This window comes from Vicia villosa, unplaced genomic scaffold (assembly GCF_029867415.1).
Source record: "Vicia villosa cultivar HV-30 ecotype Madison, WI unplaced genomic scaffold, Vvil1.0 ctg.000205F_1_1, whole genome shotgun sequence".
Taxonomy (NCBI): Eukaryota; Viridiplantae; Streptophyta; class Magnoliopsida; order Fabales; family Fabaceae; genus Vicia; species Vicia villosa.
Window position 1 is genome coordinate 603,171 of NW_026705069.1, and position 14,515 is coordinate 617,685.

Genomic DNA, 14,515 nt, shown 5'->3' on the forward strand with positions numbered 1-14,515 from the left:
GTAAGATGAAACTTGTGCTTTGTTTAATGGAGAGAGGGGTGGTTTTAACATAGAGAAAGTAAAAGGAGATGGAAACAAAAATATAAAGGGTGAATCTCTCTCACACGTGATATGCAGTTATACACCATATATTAATTTTTTTTATATCATATTCTTTTTTTTATTATTAATTAACTTACTTGTACGACAAACTTTAAGTTTTGTCTTGGAATAGTAATTCTAAATTAGGTCCAAATAATTATGAAGTTGTTTTACAGGCCATAGTTTTTTAATTTAGATGTGGTAAAAATACATTTGTAAAAATCCAAAAGAAAACTTCAAATATTCAACAACAAAATAAAATAAATAATAAGTTTAATTAATTAATTTTATAAAAAAATGCTAATTGTTTGATTGTTTGTTTTTTTATAATTCAATTAGATCTAATTTAATCTTCTCCTCGAACCGACCGAACCCATTAGTCGCATTAGACGAGAAGTGATATTTTAATTAATTTGTTAATTCTAAATCAATTCTCTCCTCGACCCGACTAAAACTATTAGTCGCTTTAGACGAGAGATAAAAATACACAATCTAAAACACTTTCAATTTGCTGCCCGCGATGATCAATCTATCGATCTGAGCAACCAGCGATACCCTTAATCCGTTAGCTATACTGACCAAATCCATTGGTCACCGCATCTAACGGTGCCAAATCAAATCAGGGTTGTAACGCCAAACCTCAAGATATTTTCACCTTTCAAAACAAATTTCAAAACTGCGAATAGGCCACTCAAAAAGCCTTTAAACAATTTCAAACCACAAAATTCAATCTTAAGGCGTACAACCCTGTGCCCGAACTACGTTGACTCTGATCCTTCATAAGGAGGTACGTAGGCACTTGGTAACAAGGCGAGTCTCCCCCCTAAAAATCTCAATTCAGTTTTAAATCTTAATTTTTGCCTTTTTCATTTCATTAGCTATAAACCTTATCTTTGCCATAAACCCTTATCTTTGCAATGTTAGCCTTTAGGAAAGGGTTGAGGGTGCCTAATACCTTCCCTCAACCTGATTATAATAACTTACCCTGAATCTCATATCTGCGTAGGGTTTCCTATTCGCCCTTCAGAATAGGTGGCGGCTCTAAACCTTCAGTTTTAAAGCAGGTTGCTACAGCTGGCGACTCTGCTGGGGAATACCCTATAGGTAAATTATTATGCTCCTAAGGCTTGAGAGGGTTTAGGTTTAGGTTTGTGGCAAACGGTTTAGGTTCTTTAGCAAAATTTTTAGGGTTTGGCTAATTCGCCATTTTAGGGTTTATGGTTTATTAAATATTTAAATTTTTATTTATTTATTTATTCATTTGCAATCTATTCATTCATTTACTGCAACTTCATTCATTTACGTTTAATTTCATTAAATATTTGTTCATGTGAATATTTGTGTTTTATCATATTCTGCGGGATATATAAATTGTTGTTAAAACCTAAGCGTGGGAATTATAATAATGACCAGAGGAGAATTACATCGCCTACGAGTCTTATTATAATTCCACTCAGAGTGGGTTGAATATCCAGAAAGGTCTGATACGAGGCTCGACCTTGTTGAGGGCTGGACTTGGTATTTGGCTGATCTCTCTGGGAACCTACCCCTAAAGCTCGAACCTCATGGATAAATGAGTTGTTCTAAAATCCAAAGAGACAACAAGTCTCGGCGGCTACGAACGATCCCATGAGACCTTCTAGAACATACCCATGGGAAGGGTAGGCACCCTAAGCCGTTACGTCGAACCTATGAACCTAGGGCTTATGTGCTTATGTGCTTATTATGTGTTTGCAATTTATATACTGTGAATGTCTTGCGTTTTAGAGTTTTGCAAGTATTCCTACGCGTTCCCTGGCCCGCAGGGACTCTGTTACTAAGACCATGTCCTTCCCACGAGAGACACCTCCACTTATGCACGTTGATTGGCCTCTCGATGGCCATGAGACTTAGTGACTGTCTTGAACGGTCACCCCGTGCTTACATCTACGTGTCCCCTAGCCTGTAGGGACTCTTTTAAAAAAAATCACATCCCTCATACAGAGGACAACTTCTTTAGCATGCGTTCGATTGGCCTCTCGATGGCTGTGAGATCTAGTGACTGTCCTGAACGGTCACTCCATGTTTGTTTCCACGCACCCTCCAACTTGTAGGGTTTGGATTTCCATCTATAGCCCTTGAGGGGTTTCCTTGGGTTTATCCCATAAAATCTGTGGGGCATCCTTATTGTAACCCCCACTCTATGCCACATTGCATTGCATGAAAAAATATAAAATAAAATATATTCATACACCATTGCATCATAGGAGTTTATCATTCATACATGACATGCATTTCTACCAGGAGCTTATTTGCATCTTAACTTGTACTTGGAATCAGAGACTGCAAAATTGATTTCCCGACATTCGAGGTTAATCATGGAGCAAATTCAGACAGACATGGCAGAGATTAGGGCTCAGATAGGGACTACTATGGGTCAATTTTTGGAAGCTATCCAAACCGTTACCCGTGGACATGAAGAGTTAAGGCAGCCTGTTCAGAGGCCTGATGTTACTGTTGATCCAAGTGGCGTTCATCAAAAAGTCGTCAATCCTACCCAAGAGGTCCCTTTGAATCAGAATGTTAGAAGCACTATGCAAGTTCCTGTCAACGAGGCTCCGCACCGTGAGAATCTTTCTATTTCGTCATATGATACTTTTAAGTTTCCAATGGATGAAGATGAGGGTAAGCTTCGTCTTTTGGATAAGAGATTGAAAGCTATTGAGGATCGTGATTGCCTTGGTTTAGATGCTGCTAGTTTATGCCTGGTACCTGATATCAAGATTCCTCCTAAGTTCAAAGTCCCCAACTTTGAGAAGTACAAGGGTATCACTTGCCCAATAACACACATCAAGGCATTTTGCAACAAGATGGCTCCTTATGCAGAAAATGATAAACTTCTAATGCACTTATTTCAAGATAGTCTTAGTGGGGCATCTCTCGAATGGTATACCCAGCTTGAAAGGACCAACATCCGCACTTGGAAAGATCTAGCCAAAGCCTTTTTCAAGCATTACAAATATAACAGTGATATGGTTCCTACCAGAATTCAACTTCAGGGTTTGACTCAGAAGGTTGACGAATCCTTTAGAGAATATGCACAAAGATGGAGGGAGCTAGCTGCCAGGGTTCAACCTCCTCTTTTGGAACGTGAACTTGTAGACATGTTCATGGACACTTTACAAGACCCCTATCTGAATCGGATGGTTGGATGTGCCGCTTCTGAATTCTCAACTTTGGTTGTCATAGGAGAAAGAATTGAGCACGGTCTTATGACTGGTAAGATTCAGAATGCTGCTACTAATTTTGAATTTCCAGAACGGGATGGTGAAGAAACAAGTACAGTTTCCGAAGTTGAAGAGAAAGATCATGCTTATTCTCCAGTTCAGATCCCTTGCTATCAGATGACAGAAATTATTCCTGATCAGGATGCTCCACAAATCTGTGCTGCAACTATTAGCCAACCACCAGTTCAATTTGTGCAACAGGAGCCCGTTCTATATGATCAATCAGTTAAGTATGCTCCACAACAACAGCAGAGATATAGACAAAATCGCCGACCACAGGGTGGGCAGAATCAAAGAAGGCCAAGAAAGGTATATGAACCAATTCCAATGCCGCATAGTCAGTTGCTCTCTCATTTACTCCGAAATTCTTTAGTGGAATTAAAACAGCTTGGGCCCCCTCCTTTTCCTTATCCTGAAGGATATGATCCCAACGCCTACTGTGAGTTCCATTCAGGGGCACCTGGACATTCGATTGAAGGTTGCAATGTATTCAAAGGCATAGTTCAAAACCTCATTGATTCTAAGGCAATTGGCTTCACGCCAAACGGTCTGTGCATAAATTGAGTTTCCCACGCCTGAGCAGAGGTCGAGATTGCAAGATGTATCTTCTAAAGCAATAGATCCAGACGGAGTCAAGTCTCTTCAATGTTGGCAATTTGTGTTTCATTCTGCATTCTCAATTGTAATTTTCTTGTTTCGTTAAGCATTTTCTCGTATGCAAAACTCGTTTGTTTTTGAATAATAATCATAATACATTAAATATTTTTGTCTTGAAACAATTCATTCGCTTTTATTTTCTTGTTGTACTCAAACTCTTGTAAATAAAAAAAAATCAAGTAACTCTGGAGGGAGGATGATGAGCGTGATACCAAGAATTTCAAATGGTGCACTTTCGAATAAAACCCTGCTGATGATGTACAGGCATTGTTTCAAATCCCCAAACACCGGAGATATAAGGGAGACAGACCCTCGCTAACCCCTTTGAGCCCTGAAGCAGAAGTTTCGTTTCTATATAAAAAAAACCTTCATTTTTAACCCAGGGGCAGGGTAGTGTTCGGTTAATCTGACCGAGTGTTCAAAACTCATTAAGGGTATGCATCTAAAGATATAACAATGGTTATCTGTCAAAAGGTTGAGGAATGTCAGAACCACAATGTTTACCCTTTATTCTTCAAGAGGTCTAAAGATGACAATGACACAATGGTGATTCTCCATCAATCATGGAATGAGGTAGTCGCAATCACTTCCAGCAAATCAAAGACAATGCAAAGTCACACGACTTGTCAAAAAAAAATAGAAAAAAGGCAAAGGAAAAATAATGATAAAATTGCCAGGCAAGGACAAATTCGTGTGACTACAAGTTCAAAGAAGAAAAGGTGAGCGACTGCCATGTCCGAAAAGTCTCATTGATTCCTCAACCATGCCAAAACTCCTTCGGAGGGATGAACACTCTTGTCGAGTTAATTGAACTTAGGACTGGAGAATATCACGGAGAGTGGGTGGGCACCAAATATTTTTGAGCCTTAAATCTTTTTTCTAAAACCGTGAACCCGACCACGTTACAACCTTCAAAAGTCCTAATTGAAGTAGGGTTTATTCGAAAGCATACTAAATGAGAGTACGGTAATCTGACTCCTGCGAGGCTTGCTGAAACTTTTGAGTTGGCATCATACCACCTTTCATAAAAAAAAATAATCGATGTTACGACATCATTTCAAAAAAATTAAGTTTCAAGACAAACATAAACTTTGCATTAGAATTATCATTCTCATAATAAACATCCTTGGCATATGAATGAGTGCGTGACATCCAAGAAGATTCCATAATGAATTTTTGATAAAAAGGTGCATCTTCCCCAAGAATAAGTTGTCTTCATAACTCCGTCAAGTTGGGGGCAAACATATCTCAAAGTGGATTACCCTAAGGGGCGGAGAAGCAGTTGAATACTCTGTTGAGTAAGAATGCAGTTAATATGGAGGCTATCATTTCTAATAAAGACTCTTGAATGGGGAAACCACGTTCAGGGGATTCTCCTAACCAGGGGCAAAATCCCAATGATCACAGGGGTATACAAAGATCCTGTTAACTAGGGGGCATCCACCCTAAGATCCAATCGACTTGGGTCGAGTCTCGAAGCAATAACACTCAGGGGCATATCTTTTACAAACCCAAAAAACGGGGCAACCACTCAAGGTTCGAAGAATGTCTCAAAGTATTGAGTAATCAGGGACTGTTACTCAAGCATGGGTGAAACCATCTCTAAATTAGATTAGTCAGGGGCACTATTCCATAGTCCATAACACTGGGGCAGTCTATTTCGATGGCACAAATCTCTGAAAAATCCTCTCGAGGCGATCTCTTCAAAAGCCCTGCAGACTGGAGCTAGACAGTAGGCAGGGGCACCTCCTCCTTTTCAATTATTTGATCCATTCAAGTTCAGGCGCAGGCTAAACAACTTGTGTATACAAAGAGAATGTCGGGAAGTCATGATCTTTATCCTTAGCGAGAATGGAGATTTAAATCTAGATGGTTGGCGTTCCTCAGCAGTCAGAAGATTTCATCCTATGAGCTCCTGATAGATATCATTGCATACCACATTGCATCCTCCAAAATGCATAGCATTTCCACTTAGGTGGAGCATTACGTTTAGTTTCAAAAATACATCGAAGCATAAACCAGATTCAAGTTTTATCAAGTACCCTTCACATCCCCGGTTAGGTCAGTGTCACTTCTCCAGAAGAACTCTTTATTCCTCAACTATCCCGAGCAGTATTCCCCATAAATCATTTATTCTTAATGGTGCTGTCGGCAAGCTTTCCCGACCTTATGCCACTTTATTCCCTCAAATACAAATCTTTTTCCAAAGAAATCAATACCAAAACCATACAATTTGATGTTTTCCGGTAACCCTACCGATGTCAGTAACCTTACTGAGACTTTCTTTCCAATCACCTGATTGATGTTTTCCGGTAACCCTACCGATGCCAGTAACCTTACTGAGACTTTCTTTCCAATCACCTGATTGATGTTTTCTGGTAACCGTACCGATGCCAGTAACCTTACTGAGACTTTCTTTCCAATCAGCTGATTGATGTTTTCCGGTAACCTTACCGATGTCAGTAACCTTACTGATACTTTCTTTCCAATCACCTGATTGATGTTTTCCGGTAACCCTACCGATGCCAGTAACCTTACTGAGACATTCTTTCCAATCACCTGATTGATGTTTTCCGGTAACCTTACCGATGCCAGTAACCTTACTGAGATATCTTTCCAATCACCTGATTGATGCTTTCCGGTAACCTTACCGATGCCAGTAACCCTACTGAGTGTTTATTTTCCAATCGCCTGATTGACGTATCCCAGTAATCTTACCGATGATAACAACTTTGTCGTTCATACATACCCATTCGCGCACACGCATCATTTACATATGTGAACATGCATACATTTGCATTGTACAAAAACAGGATCATAGGCATACGCATGATGCATACGCATTTACAAAACAATCCTACTGGTGCAGGTGAGCTTGCTAGAACTATAACAAGTGATCCTTTTGGGGTTATACAAACCATGAGGACTTACTAGAACTATAGTAAGTGAGGTTCATAAACTACGAAAGCTTGCTAGCAATATAGCAAGCTAATCACACAACTGACTGCGAGTCCGCGTTATGTAAGACTCAGGCTTTAGCAGGACAATTCTTTTCTCTCACACTCGAGCACAAGGTAAATTTAGGGGTCTTCCATTATTTAATAACTCTTTGATCCGAAAAGCGTGAGACCTGCGTATTCTCACGCCATTCAATCTAAGATTAATTAAATAGGGGCAGCTGTCATACCCCAAAATTTACCCGATCATATTTACACCAGTCTAAAACTTATTCATCAAGAATTTATCAAAATAGGAGCCAGGGGGTTTAACATTCCTATTGTTAAACCCATTCTCTTATAAACACATAGAATTAAAATGGGGTGTAATTAACAAGTTTTTTGGCCCAAACATTTGGGCCCATTTGGTTTTATTTCTACTCTTTTCAAAAAAAATGTATGTACATATTTCATTTCTTTGCATATTTATCTTTTAGTGATAATTGTATATATTGTTGCTTAGTTTATTTAGTATATTATTAAGATTGAAATTTTTTATTATTTAACATCTTTTTAATTTATACTGTCAATTTAGGACTGTGTACCTAATAGGTTTGTTTCTTAACTAATCTTTTGTAATTTATAATATAATATATTATGGTATCATTAAGTTTATTATTATGTTAATCAGGATTATTATTGATTTTTTTTGTAATTCAATTAAGTGGAGTTGACCAAGTCAAAGTTAGAGTTTGGGACACTGTTTATCTTCCCCTTCGTCCTTCATCCCTCGCGGCAGCCCACCACCATCACCAACATCTGACTCTAATACAACACCAAGCGCCCAGGCCCAAGTTCCAGAAAATCAAATCGGAAAAGGAAAACTTTCATTCATATTAACAAAGATATTACAACAAAATCAAGGAGAAATCAAATTTAATTACAAAACCGAATCAACAATTAACAACAAACCAAAACGTAAACATCTAATTTTTCCTAAACTAAAACTAACCCTAAGTATAAAACGAAACCTAATCTAAACAGAAAGGGGGATGAAAAATCAGAGGTAAATTTCTGGAGAAGAGAAAAGAAGAACTCTGACACGCAAGCCAATCGAAACCGCGTGAATCTCGGATCCGCACCACCGGTCACCTCCTCTGATTTCCGGCCAGCCACTCGCTCCAACCGCACCGCTATAGCCACCCACCTCCAACGAAGCGACCTCTGACTACCGCGTCGGCGCAGCCTTCGAGTCACCTCTCCACACATCCGATTCCCGATCATCCTGCGCCGCTCTTCTCAGATCCGGGTCCGCTACGAGCCAACCTTGTGAGCAACACCACCGGAGACCTCTGCATAAATCGCACGACACTTTCCGATTTCGTTCCGCCACGGGTAAGATCTTCCGATTTCGATCTAAATCGTGATGCTTGATGCTATGCTCCTGTTGCTGTTCGATTCTTTGTATCCAATCTGAATTTTGTCTTGATTTTATGAATTTTGCTTTGATTTTGTGTAAGATGAAACTTGTGCTTTGTTTAATGGAGAGAGGGGTGGTTTTAACATAGAGAAAGTAAAAGGAGATGGAAACAAAAATATAAAGGGTGAATCTCTCTCACACGTGATATGCAGTTATACACCATATATTAATTTTTTTTATATCATATTCTTTTTTTTATTATTAATTAACTTACTTGTACGACAAACTTTAAGTTTTGTCTTGGAATAGTAATTCTAAATTAGGTCCAAATAATTATGAAGTTGTTTTACAGGCCATAGTTTTTTAATTTAGATGTGGTAAAAATACATTTGTAAAAATCCAAAAGAAAACTTCAAATATTCAACAACAAAATAAAATAAATAATAAGTTTAATTAATTAATTTTATAAAAAAATGCTAATTGTTTGATTGTTTGTTTTTTTATAATTCAATTAGATCTAATTTAATCTTCTCCTCGAACCGACCGAACCCATTAGTCGCATTAGACGAGAAGTGATATTTTAATTAATTTGTTAATTCTAAATCAATTCTCTCCTCGACCCGACTAAAACTATTAGTCGCTTTAGACGAGAGATAAAAATACACAATCTAAAACACTTTCAATTTGCTGCCCGCGATGATCAATCTATCGATCTGAGCAACCAGCGATACCCTTAATCCGTTAGCTATACTGACCAAATCCATTGGTCACCGCATCTAACGGTGCCAAATCAAATCAGGGTTGTAACGCCAAACCTCAAGATATTTTCACCTTTCAAAACAAATTTCAAAACTGCGAATAGGCCACTCAAAAAGCCTTTAAACAATTTCAAACCACAAAATTCAATCTTAAGGCGTACAACCCTGTGCCCGAACTACGTTGACTCTGATCCTTCATAAGGAGGTACGTAGGCACTTGGTAACAAGGCGAGTCTCCCCCCTAAAAATCTCAATTCAGTTTTAAATCTTAATTTTTGCCTTTTTCATTTCATTAGCTATAAACCTTATCTTTGCCATAAACCCTTATCTTTGCAATGTTAGCCTTTAGGAAAGGGTTGAGGGTGCCTAATACCTTCCCTCAACCTGATTATAATAACTTACCCTGAATCTCATATCTGCGTAGGGTTTCCTATTCGCCCTTCAGAATAGGTGGCGGCTCTAAACCTTCAGTTTTAAGGCAGGTTGCTACACATAGGACTCCCTACCCTCTTTATGGTATGGATAGTCTCTATGACGATTCGACGACCCTTCGGTGACCCGCACATCCAATGTTTGACTCTGATGAAATTCAAACGTTGTTCATACAAACATCAGATCAGAAGCAAGTACAGGATAGCAGGCTACTCTGACTGACAAAAGGAACGTTAGAAGCTATTAACGGCAAATGTCAGTAGATGCAGCAAAAGCAAGGCTCGAGGTAGTTGACAAAAGAGTGAAACATTAAATGCAATGCTGTACGGATCACGCAACGCATTAAATGCTCCCAACGGTTATCTTCTCAAACGCCTATATATAGAAGTTCTGATGAGAAGCTGAAGACAACACTTTGCGCAAACATACAGAAACGCTGTCAAATTCAAAAGCTCTCAAACTTCATCTTCAACCTCACTTCATTATTGTTGTAATATCTTAGTGAGATTAAGCTTAAACTTTAAGAGAAATATCACAGTTGTGACTATAGCTTTTAAGAAGCATTGTAACACTCTTGTAAGAATTGATTACATTCATTTGTAAGAACTAGAGGAGATCAAGTTGTGATCGGATTCTCTAGAAAGTCTTAGAGGGTATCTAAGCATTGTGTTCCTAGAGTGATCGGGTTGTGATCAGGATACTCTAGAAGACTTAGAGGTTATCTAAGTGGAAAACCATTGTAATCTTGTGTGATTAGTGGATTAAATCCTCAGGTGAGGTAAATCACTCCAAGGGGGTGGATTGGAGTAGTTTAGTTAACAACGAACCAGGATAAAAATCATTGTGCAAATTATTTTTATCTTACAAGTTTTAAAGCTACACTTATTCAACCCCCCCCCCCCCCTTTTCTAGGTGTTTTTCTATCCTTCAATTGATATCAGAGCGCCGGTTCTAAGGTGCAAGCACTTAACCGTGTTTAGAAAAGATTCAGGAAGAGAAAAACGCTTAAGTCAAGATGGCTGGTGAAGATCCAACACCTACATCTACATCTGGCTCTGTTGAGCAACATAATGGAAATGGTAACAATGGTTATACTAGACCACTAGTATTTGATGGTGAAAACTTTGAATATTGGAAAGATAAACTTGAAAGGTACTTTCTTGGTCTAGATGGTGACTTATGGGATCTTCTGGTGGATGGTTACAAACATCCAGTTAAAGCTAATGGTGTAAAGCTTCCAAGACAAGAAATGAGTGATGATCAAAAGAAGCAATTCAAAAATCATCACAAGTGTAGGACTGTTTTGCTGAATGTTATCTCTCATGCTGAATATGAGAAGATATCTAATAGGGAAACTTCCTATGATATATATGAATCATTGAAAATGACTCATGAAGGAAATGCCCAAGTCAAGGAGACCAAAGCTCTTGCCTTGATCCAGATATATGAAGCCTTCAAGATGGAGCATGATGAAAACATTGAGAGAATGTTCTCAAGATTTCAAACGCTAACTGCTGGATTAAGAGTTCTTGACAAGGGATACACCAAGGTTGATCATGTCAAGAAGATCATCAGAAGCTTGCCAAGAAGATGGGGTCCTATGGTGACTGCTTTCAAAATTGCCAAGAATCTGAATGAAGTATCTCTTGAAGAATTGATAAGTGCCCTGAGGAGTCATGAAATTGGGCTGGATGCTAATGAACCTCAGAAGAAAGGTAAGTCTATTGCATTAAAATATAATTATAGAAAAATGCGCTAACGTTTTTCAAGCTGAACAAGAAGATTCTGAAGATTCTGAAGAATCGGAATCAGAAGAAGAAGATGAACTGTCCATGATCTCCAGAAGGGTAAACCAACTCTGGAAGAGCAAGCAAAGGAAGTTTAAGAACTTCAGAAGTTCTAAGAAGCTTGAAAAAGGAGAATCTTCTAGAAGTAGAAGATCTGACAAGAAGGAGGTCATTTGTTATGAGTGTAATGATACCCCACACAAATTTGAACTTGTAAGTATTTCATATGTCAGGATATTTATGAAATAAAAATCCATGATTATATGAAACTCCTAATTTTTAGATTGGAGTTTTCTTGAAAAAAAAGATGCGGGCAAATTTTGGGGTATAACAGTTGCCCCTATTCAATCTTCTTAAACCTGAAGAGATTGTCTGAAATCTGAAGGTGGAAGATGATTGAATATTTTAGATGCCCTGAAAATTTGCACTTACCTTGATCGGAAGAGATGTTGGAAGTTGTCTTTGAATGTTGTCTGAGAAATGTTGTTGGCAGATCGGAACATTACCTGGGATGGGCTTTCAGATGCCACCTGGCAAATGTGTTTGATGGTTTGTTCATCGGAATGAATCCATTAGATTATATCTTGATGAAGGATTTGAAAGTCTTTGTGTTGACTGTTTTGGAACCGTCCAAGGTTACCGCTTTAAGTCTAAGAGGATGATCGTTACGAAACTGTCCAAAGTTTTCCGCTTTAGATTTTGAAAGTTGATCATCATGGAACCGCCCGAGGTATCAGCTTTAGATCTTCGATGGTAGATCGTTCTGGAACCTTCATAGGTATCAGCTTTAGATCTTCGATGGTAGATCGTTCTGGAACCGTCTGAGGTATCAACTTTAGATCTTCGATGGTAGATCGTTCTGGAACCGTCTGAGGTATCAGCTTTAGATCTGTGTTACTTGTTTTTTTTGAGTTGATAAGTGATTTGGAAAGAGAGATCTCTTAAGAATGAATCCTAGGCTTGATTATATCTGAGAGGACTGCTTATAGAATTCAGGGGAACACTGCATGTGTTTGAGAACATCTTTGCTGAAGACATCTGTCTGCCTGAAAAAATCAAGTTAGTGATATGCAATGTTTATGATGTATGTAATGTATGTGTTGAGATTCTCGAACTAAAGGAGAAATATGCATGTTATGTTGTGTATGAATATGTGTATGAATATGCGTATGAATATGCGTATGATGTATGATGTATGATTTGAGCGCGTCAAGCTTCTAGTTGGGAAAATAAATTCCCGCTAGTCATCTGGACATGAAGGCATTGTGATTGTTGATGATCTTTTGTCTTGTTTGAGTACCCTCGGCTGGGGACCTTCTTTGAGAACCATGGTACTCTGTTGAAGGATCTTTGACTACCGCTTGGGGATGAAAGGTAATTGGAAGTTCTGATTTTGATGCCCTTTTAAAGTGGGAATGAGGAAGATGCATAATCCTCCGATGCAGTATCTGACCAAGTCCTAGTGTGGAGATCACACCTTCTGGAGATAGTAATCTGGAACAGCCCTGCTGGGGGATAAGATTTCTCGAATCACTTCGTTTAGAAATCTTTTTGAAGAATTTGCTGAGAAATGCATTTCTCTTGGGATTTTTCTTCGGATGCTGGTTTCGGGATGATGTCCAAATGATTGTGACATTACCTGAATGTTGTTCCTGTTTTTTTTTTTTTTTTGGTAAACATCAATCATATTCAAATGCACATGTTCATTCAAAATTATCATTGGGACGTTTACGTATTCAAAACAGAAAAAGTGAAAACGTTGATTTTGAGCCTAAGCTGCATTGATTTTTGAAAAAGAGCCATGATAGGCCGATTAGTACAAGGAAACAAAAATCCTAGTAGTAGGAAATTGTCATAAAGCTTTGAAAAGTGTTTATAAAGTGAAATAGCTATGTGAAAACAATCCAGTCAAGTTTCAATTCTGCTATTGCCAATCTGTCTTCGAGCATCTCATCCCACGCTTATTGGAAGAAAGTGATTGGACTGATCGGTGTCTTCGATGTGTTGAATCTTAAAAGTGATAAGGCAGCTGAACGGAACATAGTTGTACGCTTTATTCCCTAACTTTTGCCTAAGCTGCCCTTTCAGGTTTTCAGCCTACCGGGATAGTATTATTTAGTCTCTAATTTTTGCCTGGATCGCCCTTTCGGGTTTTCAATCCACCGAGACGCTCATTTTTTTTGCCTAAGTTGCCCTTTCAGGTTTTCAACTTAGCGAGCTTTTCTTTTCAAGCGAAGTAATTTTTGACTATGTCCGCATTCACAGGGTGTGGGAAATCCTCGCCATCCATGGTGGTAAGCAACATGGCACCGCCGGAGAATATTTTCTTGATTACGAATGGTCCCTCATAGGTGGGAGTCCATTTGCCTCTGGGATCACCTTGTGGTAAGATGATGCGTTTGACAACCAAGCCACCAGTTTGGTATGCCTGACTTTTGACTTGTTGAAGGCTTTAATCATACGCTTTTGGTACAATTGACCATGACAAATAGCTGCGAGCCTTTTCTCATCAAGCAAGTTTATCTGGTCTAACCGTGTTTGAATCCAATCGTCTTCGTCTAGATCGGCTTCTTTCATAATCCTTAGGGAAGGAATTTGAATTTCAATCGGAAGAACTGCCTCCATACCATAGACTAAGGAGAATGGAGTTGCCCCTGTTGAAGTACGCGCAGATGTGCGATAACCATGAAGAGCAAAAGGTAACATCTCATGCCAGTCTTTGTAGGTTACTGTCATCTTTTGTATAATTTTTTTGATGTTCTTGTTGGCAGCTTCCACCGCGCCATTCATCTTTGGTCGATATGGAGAGGAATTATGATGCTTGATCTTGAACTGTCTGCAAAGTTCAGTAATCATTCTGTTGTTTAGATTTGTGCCATTGTCCGTGATGATCCTTTCGGGAATGCCATACCGACAAATGAGATTGTGCTTGATAAATCGGGCCACAACATTCTTGGTGACAGAAGCAAATGAAGCTGCTTCTACCCACTTTGTGAAGTAGTCAATAGCGACCAGGATAAAGCGATGTCCGTTGGAGGCAGTAGGTTTGATTTCTCCAATCATATCAATACCCCACATTGTAAAAGGCCAAGGAGCCGTCAGGATGTTTAACGGGACTGGAGGTACATGTACCTTGTCGGCATATATCTGGCATTTGTGACAGGTTCTGGAATGATGA